Raw genomic sequence first — 24,378 nt, forward strand, 5'->3', positions numbered from 1 at the left:
CCAATTTCTAATCGCATTCAAATTCAGAGCAGTGGACATTGCCTTGGTAGTTGACATCACCTTCTTGATGGTACTGCTGTCTAATTGGGATTCTAGTGCTTAAGTTGTTTATCCTGGTTTTTAACATTAGAACAGTTAGATATCCAGCTAACAGTAAGTACCACAAAACAAACATACAAACTAAAGTAGATATGAAAAGATTTATTTATTGATTCATTTCTTAGCAGATGCCCTTATCCAGAGCGACTTACAATTGTTACAAAATGTCACAGTACAAGTTATCACATTATAATATGTCACATTACAAGTTATCGCATTATAAAATGTCACATTGCAGAATATCATAATACAGATAAGAGCAGTTATGAAAGTACAGAAAGATCAAGGAGCAACATAAAGAATTCAGTAAATTATAAGCAAGGGCAAGTTCAACTAAGAGCAGTTAAAACTTCTAATAAATATTTGCTTATACGGGTAAAGTCCAGTTAGAACACGTAGCAAGTATGATAAATGGATGAGAATTATTTCAAATAAGAGCAATTATAAATAACATGAGTACGGTTACCTATAAGAGTAAAATCAAATACAAGATACAGTAAGTAATAGTTAGGAGCAGTAGTTGAATGTGGCGAGGTATGGAGGAGTTCAGTGCAAGTACAAGCTGATAGGGAGCCATTGCAGAGAGTGGAGCTGTGGTGTACTGTGGGAGAAATGAGGAAGGGAAAAGACAAGACAAGCAACAGAGTTTTGGATGAGCTGGAGTGGTCGGGTAGCAGAGGCAGGAAGGCCGGCCAGGAGGGAGTTGCAGTAGTCAAGGTGGGACAGTACCTTGACATGAACTAGGAGCTGTGTGAAGTAGTTGGTGAGGAAGGGGCAAATTCTGCATATGTTGCTGAGGAAGAAGGGACAGGAGTATGCCAGAGTAGAGATGTGCTGAGAGTAGGAGGGGGAGGGGTCAGGAGTGACACCAAGGTTCTTGGTGGATGAGGGTGATGGATTCAAGCAGAATAGAGATGCGGTGAGGGAGGAAGGGGGGGAGAAAAGACTTGATTTGAAGAGGTTGAGTTTGAGATGATGCAAGTGCATCCAGGAGGAGATGGCTGAGACACAGGTAGAGATACAGGAGGAAATGTCGCATTTAGAGGTGGGAAAGGTGAGGAAGATCTGGATATAAGTGATACGAGAAGCCATTTGAGGAGATGAGGGGACCCATGGAGCGGGTGTAGAGGGAAAACAGGAGGAGTCCCAGAACTGAGCCTTTGGGGGGAAAACCTGTCCAAAGAGAGCAAGAGGCAGAGGGTGAGCCATGCCAGGACACCCAGTACGTGTGCTCGGCGAGGTAAGACGAGAACCAGGCAAGAGCAGTGCCAGAGAGTCCCAGGTTAGCAAGGGAGTACATGAGAATAGAGTGGTCAAGTGTGTCAAAGGCAGCAGAGAGGTGGATGAGAATAAGGACAGGGGAGAGGGAGGTGGCATGAGTAGAGAGTTCATGATGGCGTTTCAGTGGAGTGTTCCGGGCGAAAACCAGATTGGAGGGCGTTGAGCAGAAAATGTGGTGACAGGAAAGCGGAGAGCTGGCAGTGTATTGCTCACTCAAAGGTTTTAGAGAGGAACGGGAGGAAGTAGACAGGATGCTAGTTCTGAAGGGGTAAGGGATCCAGTGAGGGATTTATTTATTTATTTTTTTAAGATGGGGTGATGCAGGCTTGTTTGAAGACAGAGGGGAAACAGCCAGAGAGCATAGATGTGTTGAGAAGAGAGGAAATAAAAGGGAGTAGAGCAGGGGCAGCACCCTGGAAGTGGTGAGAGGGGAGGGGGTCCAGAGCACATGTGGTGGGTTTATTGCTCTGGAGTTCAGCCAGCGGTGTAGTTTTTGTAACGCACCTACACTGAAATTGTTGTTGTTGAAATTAGTTGCAGCATTTTTGCTATGTCGCTTTGGATCTCTGTAGCCAAGAGTAAGTGAGTTTGGTGTGCACAAGGATTTTGTTTTGTGTTCTCAGAGTAAGAAAAGGAAAAAACAAATTACCAGTACATTCGTGAAATTTTACAGAGACACAAGTTTCTTTTATCAGTAGATTAAATGAACAAATACGATTATTGGCTTTGACATACTGGTAGCTTTGTGGACTAAACTGGTATGCCTTTTCATTTCAATTCACCATTGTTCTTGTGGAGGGGATCGATAGCCATTGAGCTATTAGGACAATAAAAAGTTGTTTCATGTGAAGAATGAAGAGTATGTGTCCCGCACAGTAGCAAGTCTGTTGCCTTTGGGTCTGTGTGCTTTTCATTCAGAGGGTTTAATGACTATGATGATGAGTTCTAGCGTACTGGGCTTTGGGACTCCAGAAGCCCTATGCTGAAAACCGAATCGCATTTGAACTGTGTTCAAATCTCTTGGAATAGATCTTTTCAGATTTTATTGCCCCTTGGGGCAAACTTAGATGGACTTAACAAGAGCGTGAATCACTGACCCAAAAGTGGGTTGACCATGGCAGGGCTCCAGACAAACTTTTTACAATGGCTCCAAGACCAACATTTGTGGGTGCCAGTTTAATAGCAAGTTAGCTGCCTTAAAATTCAGCTCCTTCAAAATAGAACAAAATGATACAAAAATAAAGTGTTTGTACTCCCTTTGCCTCATATGCTGCCTCATTCATCCTTTACAGTGCCTGACTCTGACTTGCTCTGCCTTCCTTGTCCTCTCTGTAATCTGCCATTCTGCCAATACGCCTGTCCTTCCTTATGTTGCTGTTCCTCATCTTTCATGCTTTAAAAGTGAACTCAAATATCCTGCACTTTGCTTTTTGATAATGTTTCTTAACAAATTAGTTGGAATTTGGCCTTAACTTAAGCCTGTGAACTGTATACAGTTATCAAATCTTTCTTATTCGTCAGAGTCTGAGCCAGTGTCACCAACAGTTAAAATGTCGGCATCACTTGGCCAGGAAGTGTAGTTTGGTCAAGGCTCTGGTCAAAAAGTTCAAGTGATGGGCCCTCTGCACTGACACTCGCAAGATCTTCAACTGTAGCCACATTAAGTGGGTTGCGTAGCTTGGATTTAATTCTGTTTTGTGCAGAAAATCCACATTCGCATTGGGCAGCGGATATCGGCAGCACAACCATGATTTCCACTGAATGTAGAAGATTTGTTAAATCTATGCAAAATGATTCTTTTGTTCGCATGACCTCACATAAACCAATGTAGGATTTATCCATAAATGTCCTAATTGAGCAGCCTAACTCTGCCCCAATGGCTTTCAACTTGTGCTTACTTTTTCGACTGAAGTGGTAGGTTTTCCATATCAACTGCAGAAGGTCACACACTTTCTCAATCATTGGAACTGATTTTTGAGCACTTAACAAGCCTATGTGGTAAGCAATGAAATGACAGAATATGCTGTCCAATCTCGCTTCGAGAGCTCCTACCCCTCCTGTATCTCCCACATTAACACTGGCATCATCCACTTCAAAATCAATTAATATGTCTCACCACCAATCTGAACATTCTTTGTCAACCTTTCCAAACAAATTCTTGGTTGTGTTTAAGACTCCTTGAGCATGACAATGATCTAGTTCAGCTAAGCCTACCAGACGATTCACTAGCACACCTGCAGAAACATACTTACAGTACACAATTACTAACCCTAACCTAGATGAACTGGAGGAAAAATCTGATTTTTCTGTTCAACATAAAGCTCTCTACAGTGTACCATCAAAGTCTACATTGGTTATGGGGGGCGGCACACTTTCTTTTAGCATGGTCTGGCAAATTTTTAAATCCCCCCGCCCCTTTTTTTTAATCATTTCTTACAGTATTTGTTGCACGTTTTGAATGACTTGTGCAAAACATAACACATTCTAAGTTTTTTTTTTTCCATATGTTTTCTCAAAGGTCAGTCTTTTGTTATATAAATAACCAATACTCAGTGATGCTGTGACCACGTAGAGTAAGAAATGTTCTGTTTTTTCTGACAGTAAACACCACAGTACATTCATGCACTGATATGTGGGAGACGGATGCTTGTTGGTGCTCTCACTTGGCCTTTTAAAGAGACATAGTATTTTTGTGTTCCAGGTGCCAGTGGCGACTAACCCACAAAAAAATGTTGCCAAAAATATTTTTTGGTTGCATTTGTGACCATTTTAGTCGCAGCCTGGAGTCCTGCATGGATATCTAGGTTTTTTATTGTTTAATCAGGGTTAGCTAAGGATAACATTTAACCATCATAGACTTCTTTTACCTCTGCGTACATAAAAATTCAAGGCTTTTTCAAGGATTTCAAGGATTTATGGTGCAGATTTATATGTTCTAGCTAGGTTTGCAACTATTCGATTTTTATTTGTCAAATCGATGATTAATATCAACGTTTATTTTAAAGAATTTACCGTTTTTTTCGATCTTTGTTTTTCAATTCAAGCTGAGAATGAGTGAAATCGACCTTTATGCTTTTAAAGATAAAAACGCTGCAACAAAACCATGGCTACCAACATTCTAATTGAAATAATGTTTGGTCACAGCAGAGCTATACCTTGTAAAGAAAGATCCTACGCAAATTTAAAAATGTTCTTGAATAAACCGTAGAAAACGCAGCATACACAGACTTTTTATAGCATGAAAATATGCACAGAACAAAACATCAGATAGTTGAACCGAACTGACTTGCCCTTATTCGGACTGAGCTCCGTCCCTCCCCTGCTTCAGCACAGCTTGACTCAGTCACTGGAAGGCCCGTCTGCCTTGCCTGCTTCGTCCTTCCATGGAAAATTCAGCCTTTGGCCTGGGTATTGTGCACAATATTCGTTAAATAAAAGTTCCCAGTCAGTGCAGGTCTTGATGATTGACAGTCATTTAAACAAATTAAAGCATTCTAGCACTGCTTCAGTCAACAAGATCTGTCAGAACAGGGTGAAATTACAGTACTAACGGGCCATTGAGATGACTGACGGCGATCCCCAGCCATTCAGATAGGAACAGAGATGGGACAGCAGGAAGAATAAAAACTACACAAACTAGAGAGGATTTCTACATCATTATTTTTGGTAAGAAAATAAGCAGCGAGTGGTTTTAACAACATTTATTGAAATACATAATTTAATTTCAGTCTAACTCAGATTGTTTGGGAATTTGACATTTTAACAAGCTTTACTGATTTTTTAATATCAAAGTAGCAAGTCTAGTTATAGCTAACTTGAAATCTGCAACTGTTTTAAGAGCTGAAAACAATAAAAAATGTTTAAGCAAATTATCAGTTCAGTTAAGAGCTAAATAATTGAGCTCATTTGAAATGAAAACCAGCAGACAAAGTGGGTCCCAGGACCGGGGTTGAAAACCACTGCATTAGAGGGAAGGAAAGCTGTTAAGGAGGGCAGTGATGATTTATATACGGTTCAGTCTGAATCCTGTCAAAACACAGGCTGGATATGGAGGTGCTTTAAACAGTCTCCCCCCCCCCCTTTCTTTTTTGCAGTTTGATCTGGTCAGTAGAGTGAGGACTACAGTATGGATATTCAGTGGCATATTATTTGCAATTTTTTTTTTCCTTTTAATGTCTTTATATATAATATGGAGTTTAAAATCAGTTTTCATACTACCAGTATACAACAACTGAGGATGAAACCAAACCTGGAATTACTATTCCAGCCTACTATAGCAAGTGTTAAATGAGCGTACCTGGTCAATTTCGTCTATACAGAGTGTTCCAAACATTAGATGTTGGAAATCATTTTTATTAGGTATTTAACTTGGCGAGTATTTGGCTCTCTTGCATAAATTGGTGCTTTTAAATTCCTAAGAACATACTGGAAGGTACTGTACAATATTTGAAATTGCTTTTACTTCACTTTATGAATTGCTGCTGTGTCTGCATCCATAATAAAAACGTAGTCTTTACATGAAGGGGTGTGATGAGCTGCTGTTGAAATTCAAGCAGTAAACACGGAATCATTAATTCATGTGAGCACTGATTTTTCTTTAGTGGCTTCCAAGGGGGGAAAAGCGTCTTGATTTTGAATGTTTCTTTTTTGTTAATCTGTTAGGATAGATTTTTTTTTCTTTGCAAACTTCTGTGATTGCCTTTCAGGGCAGGAATCCCTGTAGAAAAAAATGCATTATGAAATGGGGGGTGGAAGTGTTATAGCCTGAACCTTGGGTTTTATACAGGATTTATTTTAGTGAGCCAAAATTATTTGTTCTTCTGACCTAGGTGCCTTGTGCTGTCATTAATGAATGTTCTCTGTATCTCTGTACCATGTCCAATTCCAGCTATTTGAAACCAGGTACTGTGCAGCATGAGTGTTTAAACATTCATTAATGAGTTAGCCTAAACAGGTTTTGGTGTGGACGGTATGTAAAAGGCTGTGGTAGTCTCAGTAATAGCTGTTTGTGTTCAGCCAGTTATTAATTGTGTCTGGACTAATGAAGAGTAATGCCTTTTAGACACCATCGATCCGTCTGCCTGCCTGAGTGCTTGTCAGTGGGATGCTACTGAAATTGAGGGCTGTTGTTACTGGAGCACATCCAGTGTTTCTGTATTTCCCTTGAATGAGTAGCTGTTCTGGGGAGAAGTCTCTGCAGTATCTAATCTGTGTCTGCTAATTCCATGTATGGATTGTCTTGAAGCTCCTGCTGCAGTACGAAAGTCATGCTGTGCAAAGTGGTGCCGCCACCGCTGCCAGTCAGACGCATTCTTGTGAAAGAGGACTTCTACACCATGTTGGACTGTAAATTGTCAACATTTGTTGTTTTTGAGGGTTACAATAGAAGAGTCAGTGCCAGGTATATATTCCTGGTAGAAGAAAACAATATAGTACAATCCATACTTTTAAAACTGCATTTAATCTGGTGAGATCAGCGGCTGTTGTAGTTATGGGTGTATCAGGTAGAGCTTTGTGGGGAAAAATGAGCTTTAGGACACTTATGTTTATGATATCAGATCTGTTACTGAATAGTTCACTGTAGGTTAAAATCATTTATACACCCATTTTCTCCCCAGTTTGACCGCTTCGACCCATGTTCTGTACCAACCCTGGAGGAGAGGGTTCAGTAACGCTGGTTTCAGCTAATGTCAGGTCTCGTCCTGCAGGGGTCACAGTTGTGCGGTGAGGCAAAATGATTTTTGTTCCTAGCGCTCAGAGTTTGAACCTCCCTGTACTTCATGTGCCTTAAATAGTTAAGCCAGTAGCCTTCCTGTTTATGTATTTATTTGTAGTTTTTAATATATTTTTTCATAACCGGAAGCTATAAAAATGTTCAACTGTGTAAATGGTTGTGTGCTCATTCATCGATACAGTGAACCGTGATATTTTTCTTGAGGATATGATTACACAGTGTAACAATTTATTTTTTTTTGGTTCCTGGGTAGTAAGTGTTATTTCCTAATTGCTTATGCCTCAAAAGTATAGAAAATGGCTATTGTTCCCCACAAACTTTGCTTTTGTGACCAGGACAGTGATATTTTGAAATTTACCTATTTTCCAGAACATTCCAGATGGATTCATTGCTGAGTAAACTTGGAGTAACTTCTAGAACTTTCCAGTAATATAAATAGTAGTATAAATACAGGGGCCTTAAGCCCACCAGTTCAGTTTAGTTCCAGCTGCCTAAGTGGATACATATCTGCATTTTTCTGAGATGGCATCAAGAGGCTGCAAGCATCCGGCAGACGCATTTTGTTATGTCTGCGGCCAATTTATCAAGACAAGAGCGAAAAAGTACTCGGTGGAAGCATCTGCTAAGATGTGTGAGGCCTACAAGGCATATTTCGGCATGCCTGTTGGGGATCAAGACAAACCCTGGGCACCTCATTTCACCTGCGAGCACTGCAAAAAAACTCTGGAAGGTAAGATGGACAATTGTTGCTCGGAATTTTATGTTATAAATGTTTTTTTGAATGTTTCTTTTTTGTTAATCTGTTAGGATAGATTTTTTTTTTTCTTTGCAAACTTCTGTGATTGGACAGTATAACGAGAACATGATGGGAGACTACATTTGGGGGCTGATTCGTGAAAGTGATTTACAGTATAATCGTAAATCTCGAAAAACTACTCACTTCTAAATCTTTTGTGGTTCTTTTTGTATTACTTTAGTATAAATTACATGTTAGTTTGGATTCATATGTTGTTTTTTTCTGACTTTATGTGAACGAAAAGACACAAATTTGCCCGTTTTCTCATTGGAAATAGGTACATTTCAAAATATCACTGTCCTGGTCACAAAAGCAAAGTTTGTTGGGAATAATAGCCATTTTCTATACTTTTGAGGCATAAGCAATTAGGAAATAACACTTGCTACCCAGGAACACAAATTGTGTTACATAGTGTTATCGATACAGTGACCCCTGTGTGTCTACACTGATAATTGGAGAATATTATTTATTGGCATGTACTCTAACAGCCTCGCCTACCAATCGCTGTGTTCAGGCTGTTTTTGTCAAGTCCACCGACAGCTGAGCGAAGCGGAGGCGGGTTGTTAATGTTGATAATGTCAACATGGTGATGGTAAAATTCGACCTGCTCTGGCCGGTTTAAAATACAGCGTGGACTCGCCTCATGTTCTTTAAGAGTCATGCTGTGTAAAGTGTGTAAGGCACGAATTTGCAGGGCTCCAGACTGGAAATGAAAAAACAAAATTGTAAATAGTCTTTTTTGGGGTTAGGCGCATTGGCGCCTGTAATACAAAAATGCTGCCTCTCCCTTTAAAAGATGTGCCAATATTTATGAATGCACCATGATGTCGGTCTGTAGGGGGGGAAAAAAACGCACAGCACACATTTTTAATAAACTGAAATTAATTAAAAAGAAGAGAAGGAAGGTAACAAATACACTAATACTAATAGTAACAATTTCATTGAATACAAATGCTTGTAAATGCAGGTAGGTGCTGTACTGTATTAACACCAGCAGGATCTGGTAATCCCAGTTTCATGCAACAGTTGTGATGGTGACCAAATGTATTCGAGTGTTGTGTAAACATTTAGTATTTAACGTTGTAAATAGCAGAACCAACTCACTGCAATTTAAACTTTTGTTTTTACTGAAATAAACGGTAACATGTAATCATAAGAGCTGTCTGTGTTGCATGCTGTCAGATCAGGACTTCACCAAGCGTTGGAGCTGCAGCATGCTATTTCCCATATTACAACTGTACACAATTAGATGTGCCTGTCACCAGTTCCAGACACAGCACTTGCAAAATATTTAAAATAAACATGCTGACTTGCAGTCAGCTGTGTTGATTTAACCACTCAGCAGAATGTGCAACAAACAAGTGAGTACAGACAATAAGTTACTGTTTTAGTATCGCTTTAGTGTCTTAAAAAGTTGTTGTATTTTAAGCAGTTGAATGGTAGGAACTAACCCAGCAGTTGAATTTGCCATTGGCTCTTGAGACAAACTTTGGCCGAGGACCTGATTTTTTAAAAATTGTTTTAAAGAAGTGTATTTTTAAAGAATAAACAGGAAACAAAAAGCAAAACATGCTGTGAAGCTTATTTGACAAAGTGCTTTACCAGTGTTATTGCAAACACTTGAACAAGCAAATGAGACAAGTGTGTGTGTGTGTGTGTTTAACGTTTTTCATGCTTCATTTACTGTATCGTGAAGACACTGCTGATACCCAGCCCTATATGTACATAAAATACAATATCCAGCAGGATATGGCATACACCAGCCAGGCAGGTTCTCAAATGTTTTGTTCTATGCTGGTGGTTAAAGGTTGAGGACAATTAGTGTGAAATATAAAGGAATTTCGGTTTAGTCACTTACAGACCTTCCAATCAATCAAAAAAGGCATTTCCAAATACTTACCATCACTGTCTTAGTACTAAATGGAGGTCTAGTTGAACCCTTGTTAGACTACTGTGTTTATCTCTATTGAACTCTGCTTGGTTTAACTAGACTCACTTGCTGTTTTATTTCAGAGGTTTTAAACCAGTCCTTTTTGAAGATGTGACTAATTAACACATTCACTGTACCATGTGTTCCCCTAAATGTCAGCACTCGGATATATGACGCTCAGATACATGTCAGTTGTATTTTTACTGTCCTTGTATTAAGAAACAAATCCATTCCCATTTTGTGTATATAGAGATTTGTACTGGGACAAATTTTTGCTGGGACAAACACAGGATTTTCATGTTCGGATATTCACTCATAATTTAAATATTAAGTAATAATAAGCCATTATATTTCACTGTATGCAGGCAAAGACAGCATAGCAGCAGGGGCCCCTTTGTATGTGGCTTCGTTTTACAAGAAGACCTTACAATATGTAACACGTTAAAATGAAAAAATATTCCAGGAGTAAAGAATAAGTTGCGTAAGCCTTACTTTACCCCCAGGGAATTAACAACAAAACAAAGTTTGCCAAATAGCAGTTTTGTTTATTCTCAAAATAAATAGCATATAAAGTTGGGACTCCCGAGTGGCGCATCCGGTAAATGCGCTTCGCATGGAGTGCAGGGTGCGCCCTGTAGCCTGGAGGTCGCCGGATGGAGTCCAGGTTATTCCATTGTCGACAGTGGACGGGAGCTCCCAGAGTGCAGCCCAGGGGCGACACGGCAAATTCGCTACGAAAACACAGTGCTCAACAGAAGTGATCACAGAAACGACACGACAGCTGGAAATTTGCCAGATCTTTCAGAAAGTATGATTACTGACAAACGCAATAGAAAATGGCTTATTATTACACTATGTAACACAATTTTTGTTCCTGGGTAGTAAGTGTTATTTCCTAATTGCTTATGCCTCAAAAGTATAGAAAATGGCTGTTATTCCCCACAAACTTTGCTTTTGTGACCAGGACAGTGATATTTCAAAATATCACTATTTCCAATGGGAAAACGGGCAAATGTGTGTCTTTTCGTTCACATAAAGTCAGAAAAAAACAACATATGAATCCAAATTAACATGTATTTACAGTATAATCGTAAATCTCGACAAACTACTCACTTCTAAATCTTTTGTAGTCATTTTTGTATTACTTTAGTATAAATACATGTTAATTTGGATTCATATGTTGTTTTTTTCTGACTTTATGTGAACGAAAAGACACACATTTGCCCGTTTTCCCATTGGAAATAGTGATATTTTGAAATATCACTGTCCTGGTCACAAAAGCAAAGTTTGTGGGGAATAATAGCCATTTTCTATAATTGAGGCATAAGCAATTAGGAAATAACACTTACTACCCAGGAACAAAAAAAAAAATTGTTACACTGTGTTATTATAGGTCAGGGAAATTAGCTACTGCAAGTATGATCTTTTCCTCCATTTTCAGTGAAAGTATGTGACGGGGTGCCCACCCCTTGTGTGTGTTATTATTTACGTAGGTATTAATTTGTTGTTGTTATTATTATTAGTAGTATATATTGTGTATGTGTGGACGGATGAAAGCCGTCTGACATGATTATTTATTATTTAAGATGATGGCGAAAAGCTGTACATTTGTTTATTTAAAAACCTTGTTCAGTCATTTCCTTTTGTAGTGTGAATGAGCTTGGTTTCTCTCTCTCCCTCCATCTCCATTAAAAGATTTCTTAATTACAGTAGTCACCTTTTTTCTGTAACTGTAGCTGACTCTGCCCATTCATTATTTATTTTCCTTCAATGAAACGTGAGCCCCCACTTTCATTTTCCAGCACTTGCCCTTGCAGGAGAATACACTATTATTTCAGAGCTCATCAAGTTACCCTCTTTGTGTGAAAACCCATTGAATATGGGAGGAAATGAAGGCACATTCCGGCAGTGATTTTATTATGACTGTTTGTCTTTCTCCACAGCCCCTAGTTGCCTGTGTTTACCATTGCATGCTGAACTGGTTTTTCATCACATTAAGCAATACTATCAGGACCACACCACTTCAAACACTGATTGTACAGATTTTTACTTGTAAACTTGTGCATTTATTTTCAACAGAACATACAGTAAAAGCAGGAGAAGAAATGTTTGGTGGGTTATTCATGAGATCCTTGCAGTGTCTTTCTTTAGAATTGGAGTGGATATTCTGTGTTGTTCTTAACAAAATGCTGAATACAAGTTTATGCAGGGTAGACTATAAAAACAGTAACACTGACATCTGTGGTTTTGGCTTCAGAAGAGGACCTGCTTGTGTTACTTGGGGAGGGGGTTAAAGGAAAAAAAAAAATCTTCTGTGGCAGGAAGTAGTTTCAACCTCTGTTCTCATTGAAAGCAACCTAGCAGATGGTAGTGTACCTTCCAGGGTGATGGAGCATGGTGGTATTAGTGCAAAGCTACCATGAGGAACAGAGTTGCAATCCCTTGGTGAATGCTTCTGATGTAGTGCTATGTTATTTCCCCCTTCTGTGTATTTATTTTTATTTTTTTTTGTAGGTACTACTGTTTGTTTTTTTAGCAGATGCCTTTATCCAAGGCGACTTACAGAGACTGCTGCAGTACCTGTATTTGTACTCCCGGCTGGTAAAGAGGCCATGGAGGAGCTCATTCACTGAATTACTGCAGGTAAAAGATCGGCCCGGGGGTAGGGGTAACAAATTTATTGCTAAAAGAATTGGTATCATTGAGCATTTTGATTATTTATTTGAAAAATGCATTGTAAATACCAAATTCACCATTAGGGTTTTGTCTTGAGATAGAAATGAAGACTTTACAAAAAAACAAAAAAACAAAAAATGGACTACAGGCTTCTCAAATCTCAGCCCTGGAGTCCTTGAGCCGTGCTGCAGTTCTGACACATTCTAATCATCTGAAGGGTTACTTTTATACTTAGTAACCTAATTGTTGCCTTGCATTTCTGTAAAGCTTAAAAACTTCCTCAAGGTGAATAAGGGTCCTGAAGTGCTAGTTTGTGACTGTCCTCAATGCAGGAACATATTTGGACAGAGTAGAGCTCCACCTGCAACACAGCGATTTTACTGTTTGGTCCCTCTTTGTAATAGTGAGCACTCTGTTGCCTGTGCACTGTACATTTAATGTGCTGCTGGCCTGGGCTACGAGTGCAGACACACCAGTACTAAATTTAAACTCTCTGCGAGAATTGGCTTTCTACAGTAGGATGTTTTCTATAAACACTCTACTGCTATAATGTTGCACAAAAGATGGTAACAAGAGGGAGGTGGTATAACATTTACAACAAATAATCCTTCCATTTCTTAGGTGTGCGCAAGGTCATATGGTAGTGCACTTATTTTAAGTGCTTGGTACTGTAGTTCTTCTAGAGGTTGTTGTTGACCATCTGGAAGTGTGGGTTGCAGGGATATACAGAAGCAGAGAGAAAAACCTTGATTAGCTAGAGTGATTTGCTGCTCCAATTAAGAGCACCGCTAATCAATTGTAAGCAGCCAGCCTGTTCAGTCAGGTTCGCATTACAAAGTTAACTTTCCTACACGGCGAGCTTGTCAGTTTTAAATTGCTGCTGTCTGACATTTTATCTATTATGTGATGTGACCGGGTACAGTCACGGCCTAAGATGCTGCCGGCAGGATTTGAAGACTCAAAGACGGAAGCTGCAGTGAAGCGCACATTTTATTGACCACAAAACAAGGGACAAAATAAAGATTCAAACTTCACTACCTTTATAAACAAAACAGTTGCACTCACCTAACTCCCTCTCCCAAACAGAATTTCTTTTCCCCTTTATGCAAGTGACCACTCCGCAATTAGCACTCAGTTACCTTATTGGGGAGTGGCCACTTGTGATTGTTGGCAGGGACAGAATGAACCCCATCCCTGCCAACCTTACATTCCCTCACACACTAGTTACACAAGCAGGGCTTTTTTCCTGCCACCTGACTTTTAGCTTGCGGTATGTAAAGTCTGGTATACAGTTGTATTTAAATTAATCTGTTCTAGACTGTCTAGGTAAGTGTTGTGCATGTAAAACTTCATTTATTTGATCAAATCTTGTGTTAAGTCATTCTGTGGGAAATTTGCAAGGAAGTACAGTACAGTCACCTTTTGTTTAACAAGACCTACAGTGTTTCTTTTTCAGGTATTTGATAACCTCATTCTTAAGGTGACTTTACTTCCTCGAATTTCCCATGGATGGACTCCTTTGTGTACAGGGCTATGATTGATTTTAAAAAAATCAACAAAAAAAGGATATTGTGGTTTAGACTTGGTATGCAGTACCTTTTATCTTTTGAGATATCAAAAAAGTGTCCTTTCCATGTCATTTCCCGGCATTCCAAACTCTGGTACACAATGGCTGGCTTATTTTACTGTGTTATAAGTACTACGGTATAAATTAAATAGAGGTAGAAGATTTTCCCCATTTGAGTTTGCAGCAACAAAAAGCCCCTCCCTAGAAACAGTTAATAGCTGCTTAACCACAAAGTTCCCAGACGCATGTTGCTGTACAGTAGGGTCCTATAGAGCAAGACCCCAACTGGAGCATGCAAGATGGTTTGAGGAGCCACCGCACATAGAGAAATATTTGGTCCAAAGCTAAAACCTGTGCTTTTGTGTGCTTGAGGCTATTTTGGATATAAAATATATCCAATATACAGTAATTTAAATATGGTGCCCCTTGTACAATACAATCTTGCATTATAAATGCCCAAGATAACTCTTTACTGTTATGGAACAAAAGGGAGGTGATTGGAAGTCGATAAAACACATCAATTAACCTGGTTAGGATGTCTAATGTCATGGAAAACACATGCCAGTAATGTTTAAGAACCTCTACTGCAGAGCACAGAGAACATGGAATAACACCAGTAGCGCTACGTTAGAAGTTGCGTGATAGGTTGGTGACATCAGTTACCATTGATTTGGGTATTGTGTGTGTTCATTTCTGCTTGCGTACTATACTACTGGTGATGAATACATGATTAATACATGATTAATTTGCAGCGATCCTGACAAACTCCTGCAATTTGAATGATGCATGGCGTGAAACAACACGCTTGACTTTCGAATCTCTTACCGTAAGTCCATCCCTTGCCTGGGGCTTGCAGCTTACATGCTTGTTTTTGTTTGGGGTTTTCTCATTTCTGTACTCAAGGGATTACCTGTCTTGAGCCCCTTTCACACACAGATGCCGCTACTCAGCAGTCTCAGATGCTTCTTTAAAATACCCATTCATGCACGAAATTGCGCAATCTGTGGCGGTATAATAACGTCATAACCCTTTCACACAGCTAATGCGATCCATGTGAATACAACTTTCAAACCTGTCAGTCAGCAGATAGTTTTCATGGCAACGGCACGATTCGCCCATACATTACAGCATCACGCACCATCCCTTCTATTTGTGAAATGACCGCCTCGTCAGCCCGTAAAGTTAACTTATTCCAGACTCCAATTACTACCTTGTTCTTGATCAGTCATTTGAAAAAAAATGAAGTTGTGTAACACCGACAAAAATACCCAACATGTCCAGTATATGTGCAATCAAGTGGGATGTTGGCTTTCAATCCATGCCAACTGTAGCACTTCTTTGCCAGCATAGCATTTCACACAGGAGTTAGATGGTGACAGTATAAGCAATTCAGAGACCAAAATGCTGCATCAGTGCTGGTTGTGAGCCATTATCACTCATCTGTGTGAAAGAGATACTAGTATCCTTTATACTGTCATTCTGTTACTACTGCTTGTATCTTACACTGTCTCTGAAAATCCCCTTCCTTTTATACTGTGCTCATTGATTCTGCTTTCCAACAGTAAGTTTTAAGGCTGAACTAAGTCAAGAAAAAAAGTTTGCCTAATGTCTTCAGCAGTGTTTTATAACACAGCAGAAACACAGTTCTGATTGCATGTACTGTAGTTTTTTTTTGGCTCATAGATGGATTAAAAAACCTATTTCTAGAAGAAAACTTGAATCATTAGCTGTTCCTTTATAGTTGTCCAGATGGTGCATTTTACATTGGCCTTGGTCTCCTGCTTGACGATGATGTTGTGTGTGTGTTTTTTTTTTTTTTTTTTTTTAAATAAAGTAATAAATGGTACTGTACCAGTTTTATTTCTGTGTAATAGTTGGCTGTAATTTGACTGCCCAAGAAGCAATAAGCATCTGCTTGAGTTTATTGCAGGACTGTAACCCAACACATACTTTTAAACCAATTAAATTTTGAAGTGTGTAAATCAGAAACATTTTTCTACACAAGACATCCATTGTGAAATTAGGTACTGTGGGATGGGACCCGGCTTCGGCACGAATTAAGTTTAGAAGGGTATCCAGCATGGTCAGAACGTGCATCTTGTGCCTTTCAGTGTAAAATCTCTCCTGCATTACATTATTCATCTATTTTTTGCTGTGCTAAAGTATTTGGTACTGTAGACATACCATGTTAAAGAAGGGCTGATTAAGGTTTTTGAACAATAAACTAATTTTTGGTTGTCGGATGTTTGTGTTGAGACTTGATTCTCTACTTGTACAGCTTTATATTCAATCTTTTCCTTTAAATGATAAAGCAGTATAATGTAGTAGGCGAACATGACTGCAGTACTTCCTATACAGTAACAGCAATTAAGCACCAACCCTTTTTATACAAATAAAACTAAATCATTGTTTCAACTTCTATATTTCAAACCAAAATTTTAGAATGTTAACTTCAGTTATAACACACTGTTTACAAGTTTAAGTGGAGAAAACTATTCCTTTCACTTGAGAGTTTTTGGGTTGCCGTGCCTCGTATTATCTGAGTACAGTGTAAAGTGAAGACCACTGCCCCCATTCCAGACTTCATATTGAGCCAAGCAGTTCAAACAATTGAGCATAAAAGACATATGGGCCACATTGGCTGGGTGACTCTTTCAGTCCTAATTGAGTCTCTGGCGAGGATTAGGATGGATTTAAATGGGAAAGACACGTGTGTCAATGTACTTATTATAATGGGTGATCTGAGTTTTAGAAGCTATATCCTGCAAGGTTTAAAAGGGTAGGAATGAAACTGTGCCATAATGTGCCATTCACTGTTCTTGGTTTGCACTGGAAGTCCCCATTGCCCCAGTGACCTGTGGCTGGCTGCATTTGTATCTTGCTTCTCATGTTCCTTGATTAGCAATGGTTTTGGAATGCCACCACAATATGTAACTGCAACTGTTTAGAAATTGTATGTTTTAGTAAACCCCCATTTACAACTAATTTGAATATCTCATAAACCAATTGAGATGCAACATTCATATTGTTTTCTGAGTACTCCTCTGGCAAAATGTAATGGTACTTTTCTTCACTTTGACCTGTCATATTGATGTCTGTCATATTGCATTCATATGAGTTTTTGGTTTCCCGATGATCAACCTAATACAATGAGATATTTTGTTACGTAAAGTAATGGTATTCTGTGATTTCTCCATTTGCAGGGTTATTATAAATCTTGCTCTTGCAAGTGTTGGCGACCTCTAATGTGATTCTGAACTTAGTCAGAATCGCTAGGAAATGACACTGTCTGAATCACTCAAGGCTTTTCAACCTTTTCCAAACAAAGTAATACAAATAACCTTTCAATAAGACCCCTTCAAGCAGCCATTGTTACTTTTAAAAATGTGGGGTCAAACATATACCTTGGTTCTTCTGCTGTAGGTAGGTGTTTATGTCTATATATAAAAAATATATATGCAATGGCTCTCAAAAGTTTTTGCCACTGATCTACACAAAAAAGTCCATAATGTCAAAGTGAAAAATAAAATCTACAAATTGTTCTAAATTAATTAAATACAAAACAGAAAACAAATGATTGCATAAGTATTCACCCCCTTTGCTATGACACACCTAAATAAGCTCTGGAGCAACCAATTGTCTTTAGAAGTAACATAATTAGTTGAAGGGAGTTTACCTGTGTGCAATTAAGGTGTTTCACATGATTTCAGGTTAAATACACCTGTCTCTGGGAGGTCCCACGGTTGGTTAGTACATTTCCTAACAAAAACTACATCATGAAGATGAGGGAACACTCAAAGCAAATCCAGAATAAAGTTCTTCAAAAGCACTAATCAGGGGTAGGATATAAGAACATTTCCAAGGCATTGAATATCCCCCGGAGCACAGTAAAGTCCATTATTAAGAAATGGAGACTATATGGCACAACTGTGAATCTGTCTAGAACAGGCCGTCCTCAAAAACTGAGTATCCGGGCAAGAAGGGCACTAGTCAGGGAGACCACCAAGTGGCCTATGGAAACTAAAGGAGTTAGTGTTCCACGGCAGACCTGGGAGACACTGTGCATGCAGCAACAATAGTCCTGGTGCTTCACAAAACTGGCCTTTTACGGGAGAGTGGCAAAAAGAAAACCATTGTTGAAAAAAAACTTGCATCAAATCTCGGCTAGTCTGAAGGCATGTGGGAGACTCTGAGACCAAGCGGAAGATGATTCTATGGTCTGATGAGACCAAAATAGAACCTTTTGGCCTCGATGCTAAGCGCTATGTTTGGCGCAAGCCTAACACCGCACATCATCCTGAGAACACCATCCCTACCGTGAAGCATGGTGGTGGCAGCATCATGCTATGGGGATGCTTCTCTGCGTCAGGGCCTGGAAAGCTTGTGAAGATAGAGGGCAAAATGGATGCAGCAAAGTACAGAGAAATCCTGGAGGAAAACCTGCTGAAGTCTGCAAGAGACCTGGGACTTGGGGGAAGATTCATCTTCCAGCAGTACAATGACCCCAAACATACAGCCAAAGCCACGCTGGAGTGGCTTAAAAACAAAAAGGTCAATGTCCTGGAGTGGCCCAGTCAAAGCCTGGACCTCAATCCAATTGAGAATATGTGGAAAGAGTTGAAAATTGTTGTTCACCAAAGGTCCCCATCCAACTTGGTGGAGCTTGAGCAATTTTGCAAAGAAGAATGGGCAAAAATTGCAGTGTCCAGATGTGCAAAGCTGGTAGAGACTTATTCAAATAGACTCATGGCTGTAATTGCTGGCAAAGGTGCCTCTGCCAAATATTTACTCAAGGGAGTGAATACTTATGCAATCAATTATTTTTATTGTTGTACTTGTAATTAATCTAGAAAAATTTGTAGATTTTATCTTTCACTTTGACATTACTGACTTTTTTTGTGTTGGATCAGTGGCAGAAACTCCTAATTAAATCCATTTCGATTCCATGTTGTAACACAATAAAATGTGGAAAAGTCCAAGGGGGGGTGAATACTTTTGAGATCCACTGTGTGTGTGTCTGTATATATATATATATATATATATATATATATATATATATATATATATATATATATATATATATATATATATATATATATATATATATATATGATTTTGTGTATTTCATGGATACATTATTTTTTTAACTGGCCATAATGTTAAAATAACTAAAATATTAGGATAAGATTATCTCAAGTACATTCATTCTTTTTTAGACCAAATTTAAGATTTCATTGAATTGATAACTGTTTTAGTATTTTCTACCTGTCCCTGCATTACCTACAGCAGACTAGTACAGGGCGTTCTGCCAGCCTGTATCCAAAAATACTTACCATCTGTGTAAGCATGCTAGAAGAAACCATGCTTAAACTTATACAAACCTAAGGGGTTGATTAGCTCCAAGCGATACCCTCCTACAATAAACCACTGATGAGCACTGGACACCAAGGAGACCTACCTGGCTTGCATGAGCCACTTTTTTGGGGTAGTTGGGGTAACTGTAAATCCTGTAGGTGGCTGATGCAATTTAGGGTGATTTTCTTGGTGCGGTCAAATTCTCTTGTGAATTGTCCCGGTGGGGTACTTCAACAAGCAAAAAATATAGTGCAACCATGTCTGTGTGTCTAGCGTACCTGCATGCCTTTTGTGGCCTTTTCAGATGAATGAACAAATGTTTTTTATTTTTGTTTTTTTTGCTTCAGATTACTGTACAAGAGGGCTATTTGACTGCAGGACAACTAAACGGCTAGAGTTGGACAAACCGTGAGTAAACTGCTATTTTGTGAATCGGTGGTATTTTGGAGCTATCTTCTTAAGTATTGGGAAATGTCTGGATTTTAGAGAAACCAAAACAAAAATAACAAAAACTTAATCTTATGTATTGTTGGGCTATTTAAAGGAAGTGATCTGTTTTGGGTTTGAGATGTCACATGTGTCATCCCTTCAAAAACCTGTGGTTGTCAACCTGTGTGGGGAAAACTTCGCCCCTGTTGGTACTCCCTTACGCAAAGTTAGCTTCCATATTGCAAGTAAAAGCATTGAATATCCCACCTCTCTCTCAGTATTTGACAGTTTTGAATTGATGATATTTAGTTATTTATTTTTTGTGTAGATTGACCATTCTTAAAGCCACACGAGAGTCAGATCTCACTGTCTAACTTCTATTCCGTGTCACAGATTCCCTATTATGTACTGTCATTTTTATGAAATTCATGTTTTTTGTTTTAATAGACCACTCAAGATTTCTTGCTATATAGAAGATAAAATGTGTTGGTTTGCAATTCTGCAATGGGGATAGTTTAGGCTATCTCTGTTAGTGTTGGAGTTTGCTGATACAAGTAACTGAAGGGCTGTCAATTGTGGTAACTTGAGTGGGAGCGGGATTGTGCTTTGTATTGATATTCTTTATTGCTGCGTCTTTTGGCTTGGCAAGTTTTTGTTACTGCTTATAGTTGTTCATTTCTCTTTTTTTATCAATAATGATAAATTACACTTGCTTTTGTATTTCCTATCTCTCCATGAGAGCCAAAAAAAGCTTGCCTGGAGTAGGAATAAAAAGAGACTATTGTAGTTGATACTCGGTACGTACTCCTCGTGCGTATGAAGGATGCCCAGCCTACCAAACCACCTCAATCTCATCACTGGGGTCTGAATCTCACCTAGAGGGAACAGGACCTGTTCTTAAGATTTGTCTTCCTTCAAATCTGTCTGTCATATTCTGTATTTGCTACTAAAACCTCAGATTGAACAGTGGTGCGATATGGTGGTGTGATTTCAGGCTTCCTCTTGAGACCTATGTTTTAAATCCATGTAAGGCAAAGGTGTCCGATCATGGTCCTGGAGGACCATTTCACTCCAGGTTTAACAGATAAAATGAGAATTAAAATCTTTAGGGTCTGGATGGAGGTTTAATTGGTTAAACTAAACAATATAAAATATGGTTGGAGCAAATACCATTTGGCCACCCCTGATCTAAAGTTTCAAGGCTAGTGAAAGCTCAACACAACTTAGAGTAATTTTCCCAGGACTGAATAGCAGTAAATGTGGTGTATTTGGGAATTGTAGTTTAGATTGCCCAGCTTATAGGTCCTGTATATACTTTCCCTTGACAAAGGTATATTAAACATCCCAAAATGTTAGGAAGTTGTCTCTTTTGAGCAAAAACATTGTTTTAGAGAGGGAGAGTGATACATAGAGATGCATATTCATACAAAAATGAAGCAACCCAAGTTGAACTGTATAAGTACAGTATATATACACACACACTTCTGCAATTTTAGTTTTTGGTGATTTGACCATTACAGATCGGTTACATGTGTACAGTATGGGTGTAATATCCATCTTACACCATGACCCTAAAAGCTAGCATTTGGCATATCACCTTGAAGTGCCTAGTGGTTAGTTTGCAAGGCTCCCTGCTAATGCTGTTTTTCTGTTATTCATGTGCAGATGGCAGCAACAGCAGCAGCTCTGGCAGTGAGAATATAGCTGTATCCCAATGGCCTGGCTCACTGCTGAGGAATGTCAGTTGTGTTGTTTTTTTTCACAGAATGTGTTAAATTGGCTTATAAAAAATGTAACTCCCTCCAAGTTTTATGAATTAAATGTAATATAGTACTGCTTTGTGATATAAAATTTTGAACTTAATGAATTCTTAAAGATCCTGTACATGCTGTAATGGAAAAATGCTATACATATTACTCCCTGATGTCTTAATTATAAGATTCAGTGGGCCAAAAGCAGTATTGTATGCTGATGTGATGTAGAATGCATGATGCCTCAATTTTAATACTCAAACCCTGCATCAAAAATCAACCATGGATTGCAGAGTTGGGGTCAATTCCCAATTGAATTGGAATTAATGGGTCAATTCCAACTCCGATTCTGGAATTGGAATTGAAATAATATCAGTTACACAATTGGAATTGACATGTTGAAATGAGTGGCATTCCTCAATTCCATTCAGTTCCACCCAGGTTTGTACATATCAATTGCATTGAATTACTTTTAAAATAACTTTTTTCATATCAATACTAATTGTGATTGGCTGAAGGTATATTTAGGAGGCAGTGTGGTCCAGTGGTTAAAGTCTAGGGCTTGTAACCAGAAGATCACCAGTTCAAATCTCACCTCTGCCACTATGCAACCCTGAGCAAGTCACTTCACCACCTTGCGCTCTGTCCTGCACAGTTCACAGCCTACCTCTGTAAAGTGCTTTGTGATGGTGGTCCACTATGAAAGGTGCTATATACTTCTATAATATTCTTATTCTTATTATAATTCTAATATGTAAAGTCTATATTCATCATAAAGAACTAAAGCATTTAGATGATGAGAAGTTTTAGTGTCGTTGTACGGCTGGTGAAACCGGGCTTAATAGTTTCAAGAGAACACATCTGCGTGTAATTAACACAAGTGAAGCTTGCCAACAGCATTGTTAGCTTCATAGATAATGACGCTTACTACCGAACTGAAATAGAGCAGTTTCCATAGGGTAATTGTGTGGTAAAAGTGTAATTCTTAGATAAATCAACATTTATTCTCAACATTATTAAGACTGTGGTAAACATCCCCAAAATTTCATGTAACCGCACTTGTAAGTTGGGATGCTAAAATGCTTATTTTTTTGGCCATTTTTATCTGATTCCATCATCCCTCGTCTCCAAACACATACCACATTCCCTTAGGAATGAACATCCTTTTATTTAAATGGTTTAATTTCTCACGTGTGTAATTACTAATAGTGGATATTATCTTTTTAATACTTACTATTTTTATTTAGGTTTTTTAATTATATTTTTATTATTTCATCTTTCTTTCCAGTGTATTGAATTTTTAATGTTAAGCACTTTGTGAAGGTGGCCCACAAAATAAAGGCGGTATACAAAATAAAATTTGATTGGTTGATTTGATTGTTATATATACCTATTTAGCTATAACGCTATGTAATGCAATCTGTGAAATGGTGCACTTCCAAATGACTGCATTATATGTGTGTATATAGACAATTACACCCATAAAGGTTAGTTGAAAACGTGTTTTAGGTTTATGGAAACTCATGAGCAGCCACCATGTTCGGAGTTGAGAAGTTGTGGAAAGACTTGTCATGTTTATACATACAACCTTGTGATATAGAAACGAGCCCCAGGTCTTAACCTGCTTACAATGCATGTTAGTAATTAGGCTTTAATTCCTGTATGTTATAGTTACATATTTCTGAAAAGTTTAAAGTATTTCAATTTATTTTAAATACTTCACTAATATTTCAATATTTAGAAAATTGTTTTCCACAAACTTTTAAACATTTGCAGTCTGAATTGAAATATTTTCAAATAATAATTTATTTCTGCAAAATGTGCTTAATTATTTTCAAATAATACTTTCTACAGTTTTCATTTAATTGCTTTCCAAATAATAGTTACTTTCTGTAAAATGCATTTAATTATCTTCCAATAAGTTACTTTACAGAAACCATCTTTACAACTCATTGTCCCAGGTCTGATGGATAAACACATGTACATTATGGTAGATGTATATCATAATACTACTGTAAATCATATTTATTTCTATATTAAGAACAATTGCAATAAAGAGGAAATATGTACATATCATATGAATGCAAGTTATTATATGTATCTACACAGTTTGTATTATTTCATGGATTGGAATTGACCAGATTGATTTGAGGTGGAATTGGAATTTTATTGAAAAAAAGGAATTGATCCCAACTCTGATGGATTTATAATTTAATAAATGTAGCATTTTATTGTCTGCAGTACCTGGTATTCTATAAGGAACTTTCAACGCTTGGCTTCAGCCACATTGTTGGTACAGTTTAAATAAATGAAAAGCCTGGGTTTGGCGGTCTTGAATGACAACTACAAATTAATTTCCTCCCGCTGTACACTGTAATGGAGCACCGGTGGTGTCTTGCTTATGAATTAAGTACGAAACGACAGTGTATTTGACGCAGCCGTCTCAATTCGCTTGAACACAATCAGTCTTCTTAGTAATGCAAATTAAAAAGTTTCATTAAAACACGTGTGATTATTTTGCACAGGATGTCTTAATTAAAAAGATGATGGTTTATCTCACAATTTTTTGACAGTCTAATTGGTTAATATGCATAGATGTTGAGGCTGATTTGTGGATCAGCATTCCTCCTGTTCATCTTCTATACTAGGAATGAGTCTGTCTTTAAGGGGGTATGGATTTCCCAGCTTCTTTAGAAGATTTAAAACGGCATAGGAGGCACTGGTCCTTGAGATTTAATTAAATCTTGAGCAGCAGGTACA

General features: G+C 38.3%; 1 protein-coding gene across 4 annotated transcripts in view; it reads left to right on the forward strand.

Moving 5' to 3' along the window:
• LOC121296712 (F-box/WD repeat-containing protein 7) overlaps positions 1 to 24,378 on the forward strand; it is a 167,819-nt gene that overhangs the window by 22,770 nt on the left and 120,671 nt on the right. For 3 of the 4 annotated variants that reach the window (XM_041222482.1, XM_041222498.1, XM_041222506.1), the window contains exon 2: positions 19,786 to 19,846. The gene's annotated coding sequence lies outside the window, so the exon portion shown is untranslated. Of the gene's footprint in view, positions 1 to 12,381; positions 12,484 to 19,785; positions 19,847 to 24,378 lie in introns of those variants that run through there. The other variant, XM_041222489.1, reaches the window with a different exon arrangement.

The sequence above is a fragment of the Polyodon spathula genome, chromosome 2, assembly GCF_017654505.1.
Source record: "Polyodon spathula isolate WHYD16114869_AA chromosome 2, ASM1765450v1, whole genome shotgun sequence".
NCBI lineage: Eukaryota > Metazoa > Chordata > Actinopteri > Acipenseriformes > Polyodontidae > Polyodon > Polyodon spathula.